This window comes from Akebia trifoliata, chromosome 3 (genome assembly GCF_017979445.1).
Source record: "Akebia trifoliata isolate Shusen 1 chromosome 3, ASM1797944v1, whole genome shotgun sequence".
NCBI lineage: Eukaryota > Viridiplantae > Streptophyta > Magnoliopsida > Ranunculales > Lardizabalaceae > Akebia > Akebia trifoliata.
In genome coordinates, this window is record NC_141377.1 from 5,534,994 (window position 1) to 5,554,594 (window position 19,601).

The following is a 19,601-nucleotide window of genomic DNA, read 5'->3' on the forward strand; positions in this document are numbered from 1 at the left end:
CACTAGGGTGGTTCATGTAATGCCACAATTAAGAGAATCAATCCAATTCATTACTAAATCAAGATTTATTACATTTTTTTTTTCACAATTAATCTGCATGTATAGAAAAATGGGTAAATTGAAAACAAATATACATCGCATTCTAATAAATCAAGAACATAACACTGATATCATCGCATTCTAAACAAGTAATGCCACTTTCGAACTATTACCCATAAAGGGAGATCTCTTTGTGGGAATTAGAAAGTTGAACTTTGGAGTTTGGAATCAAGTCAGAACTTTTTGGGAATTAGAAAGTTTATTTAATTTTTATTTTTGGAAGGAAAAATAGTCATCCTCTTCCTGGAAAAAAGAGGGGAGAAAATTTCTCTTCTTAAACTAAGATTCAGTGATTCTCACAATTGTATGAGATCTCTACAAATCCCAAAATTTTACCTTATGTTTGATTGACATCACTTGGGTTGCATTGGTTGTTGGAATCAAAATTTTATATTTTTCGAGGGAATTTCTAATGAAACAAAAAACTGCATACAGATCGAAAAGAAAATCAGAACAAAAAAAGCATCCAACACTGAAAACGTTTGTGTGAATGAATTTCCATCTTCTGTATTTTTATAAATTAAAGAACAAGACTTGTTAAAATGTTATCTACAGATGTAAGCCTAAAAAAGAGTAAAGGAAAACATCAGTAGAAAAAAGAATGGAATGAATTTGAATGGGCAATTGAAAAACCCACCACCAATCTATCCCAACCCTCCCACAGATATTCACAGAGATGCTATAACTACAAAACTAGCTTCGCTTTGTTGGTCCTTGTTGTAAATTTCAACAACAAGATTCAACTAAGTATCAAACAACATAACAAAGAACATGAAACAAGATAGGAACTTAAAACAAGAAAACAAGAAAATGTGAAAGTTGTAAAGTAAAAGATCAACACAGGAAATTTATACTGGTTCGGACAATGTGTCCTACATCCAGTTTTCAACATCACCATAAGCCTTCATTATGCATCAACAATCTGAGATTACACACTCCTCACAGTTGAGAAGAACTAGCACATTCAGAATACAAATCCTCACACAAGTACTCAAGCTCTCATCCCCTGTACCCCATTACACTCGAGCTCTCAACTTTCCAAACAGTCCTGAAAACTCTCTCACGAAGCTAGTTCTCTCTTTCTTGAGTCCTAATATCTCATAATACAATCTCTTTTTAAAATACAAATAACAACCTCTATTTATAAGACTGCTTTTCTAAATAAATGCTAATCGAAAGTTGTTAAGGTGGTTATTGGTTTCCGAAAACAGAAAGTGGTTAAGGTTGGGAGAAATAACCACCACAAATTCCACCTTATTTCTTCAATGCTTAACCAGAACCAATAACCTACTTATGGTGGTATACTCTTCATCAATTAGTGACTACCAATAGTCAATAAGCTTAGGCAATGCTTCAGCTTACTGAGTGTAAGAACCTTAGTTCCAAGATCAGCCGGATTCTCTTCTATTGGGACTTTCTTGAGTTCCAAAACCTTGTCTTCAATCTTCTCTCGGATCCAAAACAGTCTGATGTCAATGTGTTTACTTCTCTCATGGTAGACTGGATTTTTGCAGAGATGAAGCAATGATTGGCTGTCTGAGTAGATGGTTCCTTTCCCTTTGATCATTCCTAATTCTTGTAGTAGCCCCTGTATCCAAATAGCTTCTTTGAAAGCTTTTGTAGTTGCCATGAATTCAGCTTCTGTGGTAGACAATGCAACTACCTGATGTAACTGTGATTTCCAACAAACATAGTTATGATTAGTCATAAAAACATAGGACGTTGTCGACCTTCTGGTGTCCCTGTTTGCTGCATAGTCTGAGTCAACAAATCCTTCAAGTATAACCTTTTCTGACTTCTTTTTATAGATTAGACCATATTCTGCAGTTCCCTTGATGTATCTTAATAGCTATTTAAGAGCTTGCCAATGCTCTAAACCTGGTTTGGACATATATTGGCTTAGGATGCTTAATGCATGAGCAATGTTAGGTTTGGTACTGACCATTAAGTACATTAAACATCCTAGAGCCATTGCATAGGGAACCTTGCTCATTTCCTTCTTTTCAGCATCACTCTTCGGGCACTGTTCAGTGGAGAGCTTGAAATGTCCTGCCAATGGTACTGCAGTCCTTTTTGCATCTTACATATTGAACCTCTTCAGAATTTTGTCTATATATCTGGTCTGCTTCAAGTACATTTTTCCATTCAGTTTGTCCCTTGAAATCTCAATGCCAAGTATTTTCTTTGCTGTCCCAAGGTTTTTCATTTCAAATTCCTTCTTCAGCTTTTCTTTAATGGTTTTGATAACATGCTTATCTTTGCCAAGAATAAGCATATCATCTACATAAAGTAATAAGAAAGCAGCTGTAGGCTTTTCCAAGTTTTTGTAATAAAGACATGTATCATACTTAGACTTAATGAAGCCAATTTCATGAGCAAAAGAATCAAATCTTCTGTTCCATTGTCTTGGAGATTGCTTCAAGCCATAAAGAGATTTCTTTAGTCGACAAACCATTTCTTTTCCCTTTTGTTCCATCTGAAAACCAGGTGGTTGAGTCATGTAGATCACTTCATCCAGAAAACCATTTAAGAAGGCTGTCTTCACATCTAGCTGCTCCACCTCAAGATCTAACTGAGTAGCAATAGACAACATAATTCTAATGGTTTTGTACTTCACTACAGGTGAGAACACATCAGTGTAGTCAACTCCTTCCACCTGAGTGAAACCCTTTGCCACTAATCTGGCCTTGAACCTCACTTGTTCACTTGGTGTGATCCCTTCTTTCACTTTAAAAATCCATTTGCAAGCTACCACCTTTTGATTTTCTGGTTTGGGAACAAGCTCTCAAGTTTCATTCTTGGTCAAAGCTTCCATTTCCTCTTGCATTGTTGCCTTCCAAACCTTTTCATGTTCACCAGAAATGGCCTCTTCATAAGATTCTGATTCCTTCAAGTCACTTTGTTGAACCACAGAGAGGGCATAAGCAATGATGTCTGCTTCAGCAAACCTGGCTGGAGGTTTGATGATCCTCCTAGTTCTATCTCGTGCCAATAAGTATTCATCTGTCACTGTAGACTGCTCATCTGAAGTCTCATTCTTAGTAGTGTTTTCCTCTTCATATTGAGTATCTGAGTTCACATCATTGCCTCTCAATTGTATCTCAAATTCAGAAAGATTATCATTCTTTTCTTGTACACCTGCATCATGTAAACCAATGCCTTTCTCGGCTTTCAAGTGAGGAAATTCGTTCGCATTAAATATTACATCTCTAGATATAATAGTTTTAAAATGATTATTTTCATGAATGCAAAGCCTATAACCTTTAGTACAAGTAGGGTAACCTAGAAAAGTGCACTTAACTGATCTAGTGTCTAATTTGTCATTCTTTTGGTGTGCATATGCAGTGCAACCAAAAACTCTCAAGTGTGTCAAGTTAGGTGTCTTTTCTGTCCATAATCATAAGGTGTATTACCCTCTATAGGTCTGCTAGGACTTCTATTCACAAGATAGCATGCAGTCATCAAAGTTTCCCCCCAAAAATGCTTACTTAAACCTAAACTAATCAGCATGCATCTCATTTTATTTAGCAGGGTACGATTCATTCTTTCAGCCACCCCATTTTGTTGTGGGGTTTTAACTACAGTTTTGTGCCTAACAATGCCATTATCTACACATAACTTGTCAAGTTCCTTGTTAATAAATTCTAATCCATTATCAATTCTTAAGACTTTAAGCTTCAAATTTTTCTGGTTTTCTACTTCATTTTTCCATTGAATGAACTTACTTAAACATTCATTTTTAGTTTTAAGTAGATAAACTCAAATATAACGACTGTAATCATCAATAATGGATAGAAAATATTGATTACCTGAGTATGTAGGAATCTTGCTTGGCCCCCAAAGATCTACATGAACATATTGCAGAACTCTCTTTGAGGTGTGTCTTGCAGTAGAAAACTTCAGTCTGTGTTGCTTGCCAAGAACACAGGTTTCACATAATGGTAACTAAAACTGGTCTTGAGGTTTCCCAAGATTCTTTGCTTGTGCAACTCTTTGATGCCTTGTTCACTCATATGCCCCATTCTCTTATGCCACAGTTCCATTTCTTGCTTTTGATGTTTCACCATAGAAACTTCACCTGTAGTTGCTATTTTACCCCTCAAAATGTACAAGCCATGAGTTTTATCAGCCTTCATGACAATTATAGAACCCTTTGTAATTTTCATTACACCATTGCCACCTTTGTGACCATAACCTTCATCATCCAGAGAAGCAAGAGACATCAAGTTCCTTCTTAAATCAAGAATGTGTCTCACATTAGGGAGCATTCTAACAACTCCATCAAAACGCCTTATAGCTACTGTTCCAATACCAATGACCTTACAAGAATAGTCATTTCCCATAAACACCTTGCCATTGTCAACTTTCTTGTAATCCACAAAGGATTCTCGAGTTGGACACATGTGAAAGGTACAACCAGAGTCAATAATCCATTCCTTGGTTATTTGACTCTCTAAAACCATAAACAAGTCACCATCGGAGGAGTAGTTCTCACTTGATTCAGCCACAACAGCTGAATCATGATCTTTCCCCTTTTCTTCCTTATGCTTCCTCTTGAAACTGTAGCAATATTTCTGAATGTGACCTGGTTTCCCACAGTAGTAGCATTTTCTTGAACCCCTTCCTCTTGACTTGGATAGAGAATGTGATCTTTGTTCTCCCTTCGAGTTGAGTCTTTTCTAGTTTCTACCTCTGGCCAAGCACACTTCATCATTTTGCCTTTCTTTCTCGATTTGTAACTCAAATTCTTTAGACTTAATGGCTCCAAGAACATCATCCAGGGCTATAGAGTCTCTTCCATACTTGATTGCTGATTTAACTTCTCTATAAATTTCAGGTAAAGATTGTAGTATAATTACTGCTTGGCTCTCATCATCAACCTGAAATTTATGGTTAGCAAGTCCAAGAACAATTTGGTTAAAATTATCTAAATTGACATCTAAAGAAAGGGAAGGATTCATTCTAAATCCATGTAATCTTTCCAACAAATTTATTTTGTTAGAAATTGATGGTGTCATGTAAAGCTGCTCCAACTTTTGCCAAACTCCAAGTGCAGATTTCTCAGTTTGAACTTTTCTGATCACATTGTCTGCCAAGTGCATAATGATCGTGTAATACGCCAATTCCTGCATATCTTCAACTTCCTCTGATTTATATCTTTTAGCCAACTTCTTAAGATCTCCTAACACTTTAGATAGCTTCTGGTGCACTAGAATTCCTCGAAGTTTTTCTCTCCAAAGGCTGAAATCTCCAGTTCCATCAAACTTCTCATGTTCGTACTTTGTTGAAGTAGACATGGCTTCTTGATTGATCTTTATGGCTTCTTGATTGATCTTTATGAATCTTTATTCTTCCCTTGTTGCGGATCAATAAACCTGGCTCTGATTTGTTGTAAATTTCAACAACAAGATTCAACTAAAGATCAAACAACATAACAAAGAACATGAAACAAGATAGGAACTTAAAACAAGAAAACAAGAAAATGTGAAAGCTGTAAAGTAAAAGATCAACATAGGAAATTTATACTGGTTCGGACAATGTGTCCTACATCCAGTTTTCAATACCACCATAAGCCTTCATTATGCATCAACAATCTGAGATTACACACTCCTCACAGTTGAGAAGAACTAGCACATTTAGAATACAAATCCTCACACAAGCACTCAAGCTCTCATCCCCTGTACCCCATTACACTCGAGCTCTCAACTTTCCAAACAGTCCTGAAAACTCTCTCACGAAGCTAGTTCTCTCTTTCTTGAGTCCTAATCTCTCATAATACAATCTCTTTTTAAAATACAAATAACAACCTCTATTTATAAGACTGCTTTTCTAAATAAATGCTAACCGAAAGTTGTTAAGGTGGTTATTGGTTTCCGGAAACAGAAAGTGGTTAAGGTTGGGAGAAATAACCACCATAGTCCTTTTATTAGTTTTTTGGGCGTCGTCACCTAACATCATTAATGTAGCCATCGTCATCATCATTAATGTAGCCAAGGTCAATCCGTACCTCATATGTCACTGCCCATTTACCATAACGCAAGGGCTTGCGGTAGTAATTTATGTTTCCCACATATAGTTGCTCTGTAAGGTTAAAGAGAATGAAGATGAGTGGTTTGAGGGAGAAAATTCAAGGATTTTTCATTAGAGGTAGAAGAAAAGGGCATGTTGGTCATTTTCCATTAATAATGCGAGAAGACCTACTCTATAAAGGGTCGTCCAAATCAACAAAAATATTGGAGGGGGGAGGGGGCATATCATCAGTTTTTAAACATAGGGGTGGGTACTTACATATCTATAAAAAAAAAAAAAAAAATTGAAAGCACAGGGAGGGGTCTCAAATATTCATTGAAAATTTTGACGGGCGGTTAATGTCAAAATGGTATGCCAACGTTGGAAAACACTGGTGGTATCTCACAAATTATCTAAACTAAAAAAATTGAGAGGGGGGGGCAACTGCCTCAATTTCCTTAAGTGGGGACAAACATAGAGGGGAAAACTCAAAATTTGCCTAAATATCAATAGGACAATACAATTTCCAAAAATTCTGTGAGGGCAAGTGCCCCCACTGTAAATCCACCCCTGGTCTTTGAGACCAAATGGATTACCAAATTGGTAATCCAACACCACAGCTCTCTACATTTCATGGAAAAACTCAAATAAAAAAAAACAATTATTTTGGGATTGATCCAAGGTCTTGAGAATGGACAGTTACTGAATTTTTACAGAATTCCCAAATTTAAAATTAAATTTCAACATTAAAAAGTACTATTTTTTTTTTTTTTTGATTTCTTTTCAAAGTTGACAGAAATTTGTCCTTTACAACCCTGTGTCATCATGTTTTTGGATACTACAAGGTGAGCTCAACAACCATTAGTAAGATTTCAAATCTTACCAAGTTAGGCTAGTCAGACTCTAGTTTATTTCATTACTCACCCCATACTCGCAAATGGCAACAGTCTTCAGAACCACGAGATCATAACTATCCATGAAAGGCACTACAACAATATCGACAAAAAAACTCAGCTTCTTTCTTTAGCTCCATATTTACTTCCTATATTTAACTTGGCTGTAACAAATAAAGTTGGATTGCCAATAACAACCTTTATATATTTAACTTGAGGTGTAATAAGTAAAATTGGGTTGTCAATAGCAAGTTTATTATTTTTTATTATGTGAATGGTGAATTAGAGACATGAATAATGATTTATTATGGAAAACAATTGCACCATACAACATATAGGTAAACAATCATAGACTTGCACTCAACAGATCACATAAATATGTCTCGTCAATATGTTTATTATGGAAAACAATAGGTGGATTTTTATTATTTTATTTAAATCGGGGTGTAACAAGTAAAGTTGGGTTGCCAATAGCATTTTTTTTTTTTTAAATATTTAACTTGGGGTGTAACAAGTAAAGTTGTGTTGCCAATAACATTTTTTCGTTTTTTTATATAAATATTTAACTTGGTTGTAATTAACAAGTAAAGTTGTGATGCCAATATCATTTTTTTGTTTTTTTTTATAAATATTTAACTTGGTTGTAACAAGTAAAATTGGATTGCCAATGACAAACTTTATATATTTAACTTGGGATGTAATAAGTAAAGTTGGGTTGCCAATAGCAAGTTTATTGTTTTTTATTATGTGGATAGTGAATTAGAGATTTGATTAGTGATTTAGTGGTTGGGACCCGTTGAAGTTCATTTAGGTTCGGAGTAGAGAATATCTCTAAAATATGAGAATATGCTAAAATAGAGACAAAAAATAAAGACAACCATAACAGTTGCTCTAATGGTCATCCAAGTTGTTGAATGGAGATAAGGTGGACCCATTTTCTTTCATTGCCATTCATTGATTTTTCTTCTATGTATAAATCCTCCAATTGCTTCTTTTTTAATACAAAACCTGATTTTAAGACAAACCACCATTTCATGATGAGATTCCTTAGTTTTACGAATATGTTATTGTTGTGCATCGTGTTCAGTTGGTGCATTGAAGAAGAAAATTTCGGTTTGCATTGCTTCAAAAGCGAGAGAAAAGCTCTTTTCCAGTTCAAACATAGTCTCATAGATCCTTCAAATTGTCTCCCTTCTTGGATCAGAGAAGATTGTTGCATATGGAGAGGAATTGGCTGTGACAATAGAACCAAGCACGTTATCAAGCTTGATGCTTGAACAATGACTTATTTCTTATCAGTGTTGTTGTTTCAGGAGCATAGTTGATTTCTTCTTTGGTATGGCTTCTCATTTGGGTGATGTGGGTTCTTTTGATTAATGATTTAGGTTCTTTTTTCTATGATGATCACTCCAATGTAATAATTTCAAAGAAAGTTGAGATTTTCCATGAGTATTGGATACATCTAATCACGTTCTTATGAGAATTGGGATCAAGAACATAACACTGATATCATCTTATGTGATCTTATTTATCTAATGGAAGGATCATGATAGCAACAGAGTCACTTTTGAAATTATTTCCCATAAGGGAAGTTCTCTTTGTGTTTGAAGTTTGGAATCAAGTTGAACTTTTTGGGAGTTAGAAAGTTTGGAGAGAAAATTTCATTTTTATAGTTAGATTCAGTGATTCTCACAATTGTATTAGAACTCAACAAATCCCAACCCCAAATACATTAAAAAGAAAGATCAAAAAAATTTCACCTTATTTTCGATTGGTATCACTTGGGTTGCATTGGTTGGTAGAGTAAAAAAGAGAGAATTTCTAATGAAATAAGGAACTGCATAAAGATAAAAAAGAAAACGGAAAAAAAAAAAGAAAAAAAAAGAAGCGTTCTTCTACACTGACATTGAAAACATTTGTGTGAATGAATTTCCATTATCTGTATTTTTATAAATTAAAGAACCGGACTTGTTAAAATGTTATCTACGCATTTAATCCTTTTTTTTTTAAAAAAAAAGGGAGACATCAGTAGAAAAAAGAATGAATGACTTTGAATGGGCAAATGATCATTTTCATTAATGGATTTAAATTTAATTCCATCAGAGGTGAGAAGGATATTTACCATAGGTCTTCCATTTATGGGTCATCATGCAAAGGCGATTCTTACAATTTTTCCCAAAACTAGAAATCCTTTCTTGGAAAGATTATGAGGTTTGACATCGACAACATACCAAGTGAGTCTTAGGACAGAACCTTTTACTTCATGGGGTGGACACTGTTTAAGGACTTCTTGTTTTTTGAAAATACAAGTCACAATAAGAGCATGGGTATCTCATCCATTATCTTGACACTGTTCTTTATATTTTAGTTTTCAAGCTAAGTATCCTTTTTTTATTAGTTTACATCATGACACATATAATGAAATTTGTAAACATTAATTTCATAGCTTTTTGGCACGATAACTGTTAGGCTAATGTAGTACTTGTGGTATCTAGAATTGTTTTATGTATCATATCGTTTCGTACCAATATGGGTATGCTGAAGTATCCAAATATTGTATTGGTTTTGATAACTATATTGGGTTCCAATTAAATACTCATAGTTTATGTATATTATTTAAGAATATTGGATCTATGGCTCCTTCTATTTGCTTATTTTATGTTTCTTGCTAAAGTTAATATTTCATGTGGAAATATCCCTACATATGGAACATAAATAGATGTATTTGAAGGAAAGAATCTGCCATCAAGTCTTTGTTGACTCTTGGGATTGTTCTGGGCAATGGGTAACCAAGAAGAGGTACCAAACCACCAATTGAGTGAAGGTCTACAGAAGTAGCAAGATGGATTAAAACTTCTTTAACATTATGAACAAGAGTGATTTTTTGCTCACAGAGCGTGCCACGTCAAGATTTGAATAGATCAATCTATAACTCCATAATTTGTTTCCCTATCGCAATACAATGGATGTGACATAATTTATAAATGAAAAAGTTGTTTATTTGTTGCGCATGGCTCCGCTAGGTGGTTTTCTGAATGTTAAACACCATGAATCAAACCAAATGTCATAGGATAGCCTTTACAATTTAATGAATCATCTACCTATTTTGTAGGAAGAGATCTTAGCTTCCCATTTTCTCTTTTTTATTTAAATTGATAGACCAAATGGTCACAAGTGTTGCAATAGCGGGCTATCGATGTTGATTCCTTGTTCAACCTGAAATTAGATTGGGGGGAATCCCAACAAAATCTTTGTCTTTCTAGCTCAAACTCTCTACAAAATTCTTATTAACGTGATCGTCATAGTGTTATCAGAGAAGTCCATCGGAGGAATTGCAGGAGCTATACCAAATTGATCATCGAGCCTTTGATTTCCAAGAAAATATCCATATAGTAACCCTTCTAAGTTTATAAGGAATTGGACAATTAGAACTCTAGTCTAATACCTTTTGGGTATATGTTATCCTAAAATATTTTTTGGGAACCTTTTTTATAAAATAATAGAAATATCATATAACAATAAGAGTGGTTTTTTATTTTATTTTATTTTATTTTTTATTTTTTTATTTTATCTTTTTGGATTTACTTCCCTCATTGATATTTCGTATTAGCTGTGATTGTTTGCCTGAATTAAAAAATTAGACTAATGGTTATGGTTAAAAGTTTTATACTTTTAGATATTTTGATTTTCACCTAGACCGATATGAAACATTGATTATGAAAAAAATTTAATGTATTGGGGGGAGAGACTTGATTTTTCTCCCGACCAAAATATTACTCGGGACAACATATTAAATCTTAATAATGGTACATACAAATTCTTTTTAGCAAATGATGAATAATAATGAACAAGACTATATCCAATTGGTGATTTATTTCAAAAGATTTTCTTGATCGATCAAACTAAAATGTTAATAAGGAATCATGCCCGTCACCACAATCTTGAGTTCTAACCCCCTCGTTAGCCCTTTGATTTTAAAAGAGAAGGAAATTTACTCCTTATTTAAAAAAAATTCCTGAAACAATCTTTTGTTTCTTTCTCTCCATAGATGGTAAATTGACGAGCAAAAGGCTACATTTAACATTTCTTTAGCAAGCCCTACTGAAATCAGCAATAGGAAGCTGATTTCGATCTATCTTGGTTTTCATCTCTCTCAGACCAAATCAGATTTCAACTCTCTAGATAAATCCCTGCAATTTAGGGTTCTTAACTGATACGATCAATAAATAAACTTTTCAAATTAGGGTTCCTGTTCCATCTATTAATCGATCACCTCAGCTAGTTTCGTATTGATTCTGAAGTAGACGAAGATTTGATGAAATCCTCCATGACTAAGTTGTTCTTGCTCTGTTTCCTTCTCTAATCTTCTTTGAATTTCATCTACGTTTTCTCCAAGTCCAAAACGCAACTGGCCAATCGAAGAAAGGTAAGTTTCAGGAACGAGAGGTGACCGACGATGCCCTAGGATATCCTGATATGTAAGTTCAATATCTCTTTTTCAATTTTTAGATTATTTTTTTGTTGGAACAACCAGATCAAATTGTGAAAATCCAATCAAATTATAAAATTTGTTTTTTTTTTTTTTTTTTTTTTTTTTTTTTCTTTTTTTGTGTGGTGCCATATGGTTTTTTAATTGACTATCAATGTAATGATTTGACGTTATAAAAATCATATTAGATTAGATTTATGTGTTTCATGTCTATTAAATTGATTCATTTTTTTCTTCTACATTGTAAAGATGAGGAATTGTTGTTGAACACAAAATGTCCTCGATGCACATATATACTTTCTCACTGTTATTAGGAAGTTGAGATATCGACCTCCATTAATTCAGGCTCATTGAGAAACCTCGATACTACTCAAAAGAGAGGGCGTATTTGTAGCTTAAATGACACTGGAGTGCATAAAGCTTTTATTTCATTATGTTTGTGCTTCTACTAGTGAACCCTCATCAAGTACAACATTGTAAGTTGATCCTCCCAAGATTGAAATAGAAAGCTTGAATTGGAAAAATAATTCATATGAGGAAGTGTGACTATTGAAGGTATGGTATTGTAGTCATGATATAGATTCCACATGCCATTAGTAGGAAATGGAACTGATTTGGAAGTGAGAAGGTAACCCTTTTGATGTTGATCAAAGTTTATCCCAAAAATCTGAGGTCGACTGAACAATTATTGATCATTCTTTCAATTTGATCTAAATTCATGTTTTCTGTTAATTCAAGTTTATGTAATTTGCTCTCAATATCTCAAACCACATTCTTCTTGATTTTTCTATTGCTTTTTTAAAACCTTCAACTTGCATGTTTCTTCTAATTGGAATTCTTATGCATCTACCTTCATTGTTATGTATAAGATTGAGATAGATTGCATTTTTTTCATTTGAATTCAAGGTTTTGAAATTCAATTTTGGTGTTCTTAATCCTTTGTGAGCTTTCTTCACTTCAGAAGGAAAACAATCTAAAGCCGGTTTTAATAGGAATGTTGGTGTAAGTACCTTAATTTCCTTCATGATTGGTTTATGTAAATACCTACATATTTAAATTGGAATTATTTTGTTTTTGACACAAACAACTCTGTTAGAAAAAAAACATTTGGATGTTAAAAAATATATTATTTGTTTGCAGATTCACATGCACTCCAGACAAAGTTAGACTTAGGGCTGGCCCCCTAGGGGGAAATGGCTAGGTAAAGTAGAAAAAATGCTATATCACAGCCAAATTTCTAATGCTGTTGGGCCATGTTTGAAATTGGTAAGGTTATTTTCCAATTTTTCTTTTGCTATTCTTCTCTTATTGTCTTGTTTAATAGAGTCGTGATAATCTGACACCCCCTTTCCATACACATTATACACTCCATGACGTGGCAGTGACAGAACCATAGATCTTTTTCTTCAAGATACACAAGGAAAAAGATCTATGGTTCTATCACTGCCATGTCAGGGAACGTATACAGAGCACCGGGTTAAAGTGCTTCAGACTATCATTAGGCTATTTAATATTAAGATTGTTAATGTGGTGTTGGAATGCCAATGTGATATTTCTATGTAGGGCCGAACAACCCTTAGTAAGATTTGGCCATCTGTTTGTGGACATTCCCTAGCATGTTCACCATCTATTTCTCTCCATTAGGAGAAGTCTGTTTTCTTTTCAAGTGTCTTTTTACCATGTTTTTAGAGAATCCAATAGAGCAATCGACTCGTTGGCTTTCTTTCAAAGTTCTAATGGTTGTATTGATCTCTATTCATATTAGATCTTTTAATTTGGATGTTCTTTTCTCAATTTAATATTTCAGCTTGGATTGTTTATCCCAATAGAGGACGGATAGAGGACGGACTGCCCACCACACTTCAATCTCTCCACATTGATTATTGTCTGTCTAGCAAAACAGTGCAAAGAAGAGTGTGGCGAAGATTGGCCCAAGATATCACACATTCCCAACATACGAGTTCATGATTAATGTTCAACAGCAGGTATCTTTCTTTACCTTTTGTTCTGATTTTATACATTTACTTATTATTTATTGGAATTTGGGAATGATGTCGAAACCCATTTAGTTTTACTTGTAGTCATGGTAGTCCAGTGTTGTGTTGTGTGTTTCTACATGGATTTGAAGGTGTGAGGAGGTGAGTGAGTTGCCTTGTAAGCATTTCTTCCACAAGGGTTGCTAGGAGAAGTGGTTGGATCATAAACACCCCACTTGCCCTCTTTGTAGATCCACTCTTTAATAGAGCTAAATTGTTGTATTTTTTTAGTGTTGAAGATGATGGAATTTGCATGAACAAGATGAGATTTAACCAAGTCTAGTATATTAAAATAGGGCCATAGGGCTACATAAGGCAACTCAATTCTGATAGTTTAGAAACTAAGTATAAAGGGGTCCCTGGGTTAGAAAAGTGATGTTAAGTATCTATTGCTACCTCACATTGGATCATTCCCATTAATTAGTGATCATCATTGTCACTGAACCCTTTGGAAGAAAATTGATTAACATAATTATGAACCTTTTTTTGCCTGAATTTAGAGGAATCATAGGCCCACATGTATACATCACACTAATAGCCTCATTTCCAACAAAAAAAATTTCATGCTATATCATTTTTTTGTCCCTGTTATCAACATCTCACCATTAGAAATTAATGTTTTATACACACATATGTGTCAGCTATGTCATTCTTGCTGATGTGAACCAATTTGTAAACTCGAGAACGCCCCAATTATTGGGTATGGAAGAAACAAAATCTGATTTAGTCATCAAATTTTCAATAATTATGATCAGATTTAGTACTTGGAATAAATATTTAGATTTGTTGATTGTTTACAGCATGTCTGAAGCCTTATGGAGCCCAAGCATGGCTGGATTTTGGCACGGGAATGGGTTTATAAATGAAGCAATTGTGAGGGAACGATAGACGTTCGATAATTTATTCTCTAACCAGGATGAAAGATCCCATTAAAGCGGCTAATTCATGCATATTGTATGTACAACTGGTGGCACATATATTAGCCATCTTCCATTGAAGTTTATGGACAAAAAAATATGTGAGGGCTAAAAAAATAAAGGTGATTAGGAACTTGAGGCTTGAACTTGGTCGGGCTTATATTCTAAAGCCCACAAGCCTGGGCCATCTTGAGGCCTAAATGGCTATAATCTAACCTATTTTTTATTTACAGCAATAACAAAAAAAAAATTAATAAAGTAGATCAGACGCTTTGAAAAAGGATAGAACTCCCAAATGTTTAACTATTTTTTATTTTCATTTTGAAAATTTATTAATACACCCTAAGAAATTACCGATATTAAATTTACCATATGTAGTTCTATTTTGGGTGTGCAGGAATCACAATTCACAAATCTAAAATGAATTTTTTATAAAAATTGAAAAATGACAGTTCTACGCTGTTGTTAAAATAAAAAAAATTATCCCAGAAATCAGACTTTCCGACGGTTATGGGCAGTCATTTTTTTCTGACACATTGTCACTCCTTTTAAAAAATGCCTACGTTTTTAAGGACGACATTTGCAACTTCAGCAGCAGTTGTTTTGGGGGAAAATGATGACCCAAAGCTATTGTTTTGGGCGCATTTTGACGTAGTGTACCAAACCACCAATTTAGTGAGGTCTACAGAAGCAGCATTATAGCTTCTTTAACATTATGAACAGGAGTGATTTTTATTTGCTCACGGTGCTCATATAGCGTGCCACATCAAGTATAGCAAGGGTAGTTTTGTAATTAGGGATGCCATTTATTATGCACGGGCACATTTGATTTTTGTGAACTCTTGAGTTTTTTTCTTATGAACAGTTGGGCAAATCACGCTGGTCCATTCCTGAATGTTGAAGGTAGATTGTTTCCTATTCGATAATAGTTCAAATTAAACGGTTAGGCATATTTTATATTTTATAATTTGTATAAGTAAATGTAGGGTTAGATTGTTTCCTATTCAATAATAGTTCAAATTAAACGGTTAGGCATATTAAAAGTATTAGCAAGATTTGAATGGTTTTGGTTCGTATAAAGCCCCGATGTAAAATACAGATAAGTCTATGACTTGATGATTTGTATCCCTATCGCAATAGGATGCATGTGACATAATTTATAAATGAATGTTAAACACCATTTGAACAGTTCATTTTATATGTTTTTTAGGCATGGAAGCACACCAAATGTGGTAGGGTAGCCTTTACGATTTAATCAATCGTCTACCTATTTTGTGGGAAGAGATCTTAGTTTCCCATTTTCTCTGTTTTATTTAAATTTTTATCTATTTTGGATAGATCGTGAAGCAGATTTCAGGCATCAACAACATATCTGATCAGTTAAAATAATAATTTTCTAGTGTTCTGTTACCTCTTCATATGAAAATTTCCACCTTAAAATAGAGTAGCATATAAAGATGAGTGCTGATTTTCTAACTAGAAAGTCTTCAGTCAGCTGACATGGTATGTACACGGAACCATAGATCTTTTTTCTAGGGATACACAACTGCACATCTTTTACGGGGATATACAGTTATGTATCCCGAGGAAAAAGTTTACGAGCGGAATATGTTCAAACATGTAGCACATGTAGGGGTTGGGTTCCCATCTGGACCTCCTCTCCTACCCCAAAACAGAGAGAACTACCCACAAGTTAGTTATGTACTACCTGTTGTGCAACTTAAGACTCCCTTTACTGATGAACATATCTTTATTTCATTAACTTCATTCTATGAGGCAAGTTGAAACTACAAGCTAGTTTTACTTGCATTTGCCATTTATATTTCATGAACATTTTTTTTTTAAATGTTCAATCAATGCCATGTATCTCTCGGTGCCAAAGAAGTAAACGATCTTGATCAGGGGCGGAGCTAGTGGGGGCAATTGCCCCCACAGAACTATGAGACACCCCTATATTTTCAACTAACTACATGCCCCATTTGTCTCCACTCCCTCACCTCTCTCCCCATTTGCCTCCACACCCTCATCTCCCTCCACTTTTTGCCCCCACAGCCTCACCTCCCTCCATTCAAGTTCTTCAACTATACAACTAATCATACTTTGCCCCCACTACAAGAAAATCCTAGCTCCACCCCTGATCTTGATTGATTGAGAAAGTATTCTATTCCAAGAGATAATCCATATTTTGAGGATAAGGAATTGCAGACTGAAATTTGGCCTCTCGATTTCAAATTATTTTCTTCTAATATATTTTAATGAATAATTTCTCATCACATTCTTCTTGATGATTTTCTTAGTAAGAGAAATTACAGCACAAAGTTCTTTATTGGGGTGCAACTTGGTCCAGTTCAAACCGAGAACCAAACCAAACAATTAGCTTCGGGCTGGTTTGGATGGATTCGAAACAAGTGGTGGTTCGTTTATGGGTTAAGAAAATGGAGAACCAATTAATTCGGTTAGATTCTCAATTCAAGGCTTGTACAGTGTTAATCAACCAACTACTCCAAAACACCCTTCTGTTGGAGAAGGGGAGAACTATGAATATAAGAGGGTCATGGAGCTTAACTAGGGTAAGACACACCTGAGAGTGGAGGAAAATATACACTCAACATACAGAACCGAATCAAATTGAGAAACGAACCCTCAAAGACTAATTACTTTTTAGGAGTTAGAACATAATGACTTGTTTTAATGTATATGAATGACTTATTACTTAAAGTTTCATGTACATTATCTTTCTTTTTTTCCATTAAAAATATGTTGCTGCCTAGAAAACTTATAAGATATAGACAACCTATAGAACCAAACGGACTTTAGTTCGGTTTGGTTATATGGGCAATTTGGTTCAGTTTTGGTTCTTATTTAGTGGGATAGACCTATGTTAGTTTCGTTCCAATCTGGCGCCAGACCGAACCAAGTTGCACCCATAGTTCTTTATGATAATGTTCATTTGATCCTGTCCATTAATGGGGCAATTGTACTTGTGGCCCAAATATCATGTCAATCTAATCACATCAATTGTGATTAATAGAACAATTGTACTTGTGGGGCTCACGAATCACATACGGTTGATTTGTGAACCCCACATTATCAAATTACTGCGTTTGGATATAAGCTTCCTCTTAAGGATTTTATTTTCCTCACTACCAATTTGTTTGATGCTTTTAGTCTTATTGTAGGACAAATATGAAGAAGTCCATATCATCACAAAGGATGGAAACTACGGATGGAATGTTTACAAAGGCTACAATCTTTAAAATTCTTCAGTATTTTAATATATGGAATTCTCGTGCTCTATGGGTAGCTAACGAGAGCCCTGAAAACAGTGGGAACTTCACTTCACTTCACTACTACTAATAATCCATTGTGATTCGTTACCAGGAAGTTCTCTCCCTTCTTTGGGTTAAATATTCTCATTTGAGGATAACAAGAAATATATTTTCTTTTAACTAGTAGTGTAGACAGACAGACAGACTGGCTCGTCCAAGTCGTCGTTGTTACACGTGTTCTAAGGAAAATGTTATGGATCTTGGGAGCCCTGGTCCCGGGGAATTGTATGGCGGGCTTGGAAAATGAGCTTGTGTTGATGTTTTTTTCTTCCCTTTTGGTTTTACAGGTTTTGTCTTTTTTCTCTAGACAGGAAAGAGTTCTTATTGGAATGAGGTTTGATGTATTGGTTGGTTGAGATGTCTCAAAGACTTTGTAAACAAAAAGACGAATTGACTTGATGACAATTACAATTCTTCGAAGAAAAATATTTATCTTGCCATGTAAGAAAAGCAAAGAATCAAAGACTTTTGTGAAATATCAGTCTTTGGCCCTCAATATTTCCAAACTTTGGACATATTAGTTTTCAAATTAGAATTGATGATGGAAAAACCATCAGTGAGTTCATTGGTTTAGGTTCATTAATGGTCATCATGTTTTTCTTCTATCAAGGCTAAAAAAGATTTAACCCTGTGATGGACACATCTTTTCAAAGAAAGAAAAAGATTCCAAGACTTTAAACAAAACCACAAATTAACTTGATGAAGATCACAATTCTTCAAAGAAAAATGTTGATTTTGCCGTGTAAGAAATGCAAAAAATCAAAGACTTTTGTTAAATATCAGTTTTTGGCCCTCAATATATTTCCAAGCTATAAGCGAGTTCATTGGTTTAGGTTCATTAATAGTCATCCACACCAATTGAGGGATACATTAATTCCTTGGATTTGGCTTACGTGGCATGTGTTGAATTGTGGGAGGAGGATTTCAATCCTCCACCCTGGGTGCATACAATCTGTACTCCCTCCATAAAGTATTTCCTAACGTGGCATGTACAAGAATAATAGATGTATTTCGTCGCGATACAAAATGAACATGTTTATTGGGATGTGAAAATGTGTATCTAGAGGGAAAACCATCTTTTTTTCTTTCTCTAAAAAGATGCGACCTTCACACAGTCAAGTCTTTTGAGTCTTGCAAAAGAAAAATATCAGTCTTTGGCCCTCAAACCTTAGATAAGCATTAATGAATCTAAACCAATGAACTCACTGATGATTTTTCCATCATCCATTCTAAATTGAAAACTTTTGTGTCCAAAGTTTGGAAATATTGAAGGCTAAAGACTGACAAAAGTCTTTGATTCTTTGTTTTTCTTAGACGACAAAATCAACGTTTTTCTTTGAAGAATTGTGATTGTCACTAAGTCAAGTCATTGTTTTGTTTTTTGTTTACGCTAATATTTCTTTCAATAGATGTGTATCTCTTAATTTGATCTTGTGACAGACTGACAGTTACATCTTTTGATAGAAAGAAGATTTAAGAGAGATTTACCCGGCAGATTTTCTTACAAAAACGCCCCTAGATTGTTAGGGGACCAAGACTTACTTTATGAGTGAGACTAGGATGAAGGGTCTTTAAGCCAACATTAATTGGCAATCCAACACCTCATTCTCTTTAGATTTCATGGAAAAAAATCAGACCTTCGTTCGGTTATATGAGCAATTCGGGTTGGTTCCAATTCGGTTCCAAAATTATCCATTAACAGGGCAATTGTACTTGTAGCTCAAAGATCATGCCAATAAGATTACTTCAATTGTCTGATCAATAGAACAAATGTACTTATCGGGCTCAAAAATCACATAAACGTTAATTCGTGAGACTCACATTAATCG

The 19,601-nt window shown here is 34.6% G+C and overlaps 1 long non-coding RNA gene across 6 annotated transcripts; it reads left to right on the forward strand.

Annotated features, from left to right (window-relative positions):
* The first annotated feature begins 10,629 nt into the window (after window positions 1–10,629).
* Window positions 10,630–18,215, forward strand: LOC147405720 (uncharacterized). Of its 6 annotated transcripts, none has more exons than XR_015176041.1 (5): window positions 10,630–11,479; window positions 12,452–12,492; window positions 12,631–12,756; window positions 13,298–13,475; window positions 16,741–17,589. It is a non-coding gene; the product is annotated as an uncharacterized LOC147405720 (long non-coding RNA). The 6 variants fall into 6 exon arrangements; XR_015176040.1 differs by lacking the exon at window positions 16,741–17,589 and adding an exon at window positions 14,168–14,296; XR_015176039.1 differs by lacking the exon at window positions 16,741–17,589 and adding an exon at window positions 17,623–18,215 and having other exon boundaries at window positions 10,632–11,479.
* Window positions 18,216–19,601: the final 1,386 nt, after the last annotated feature.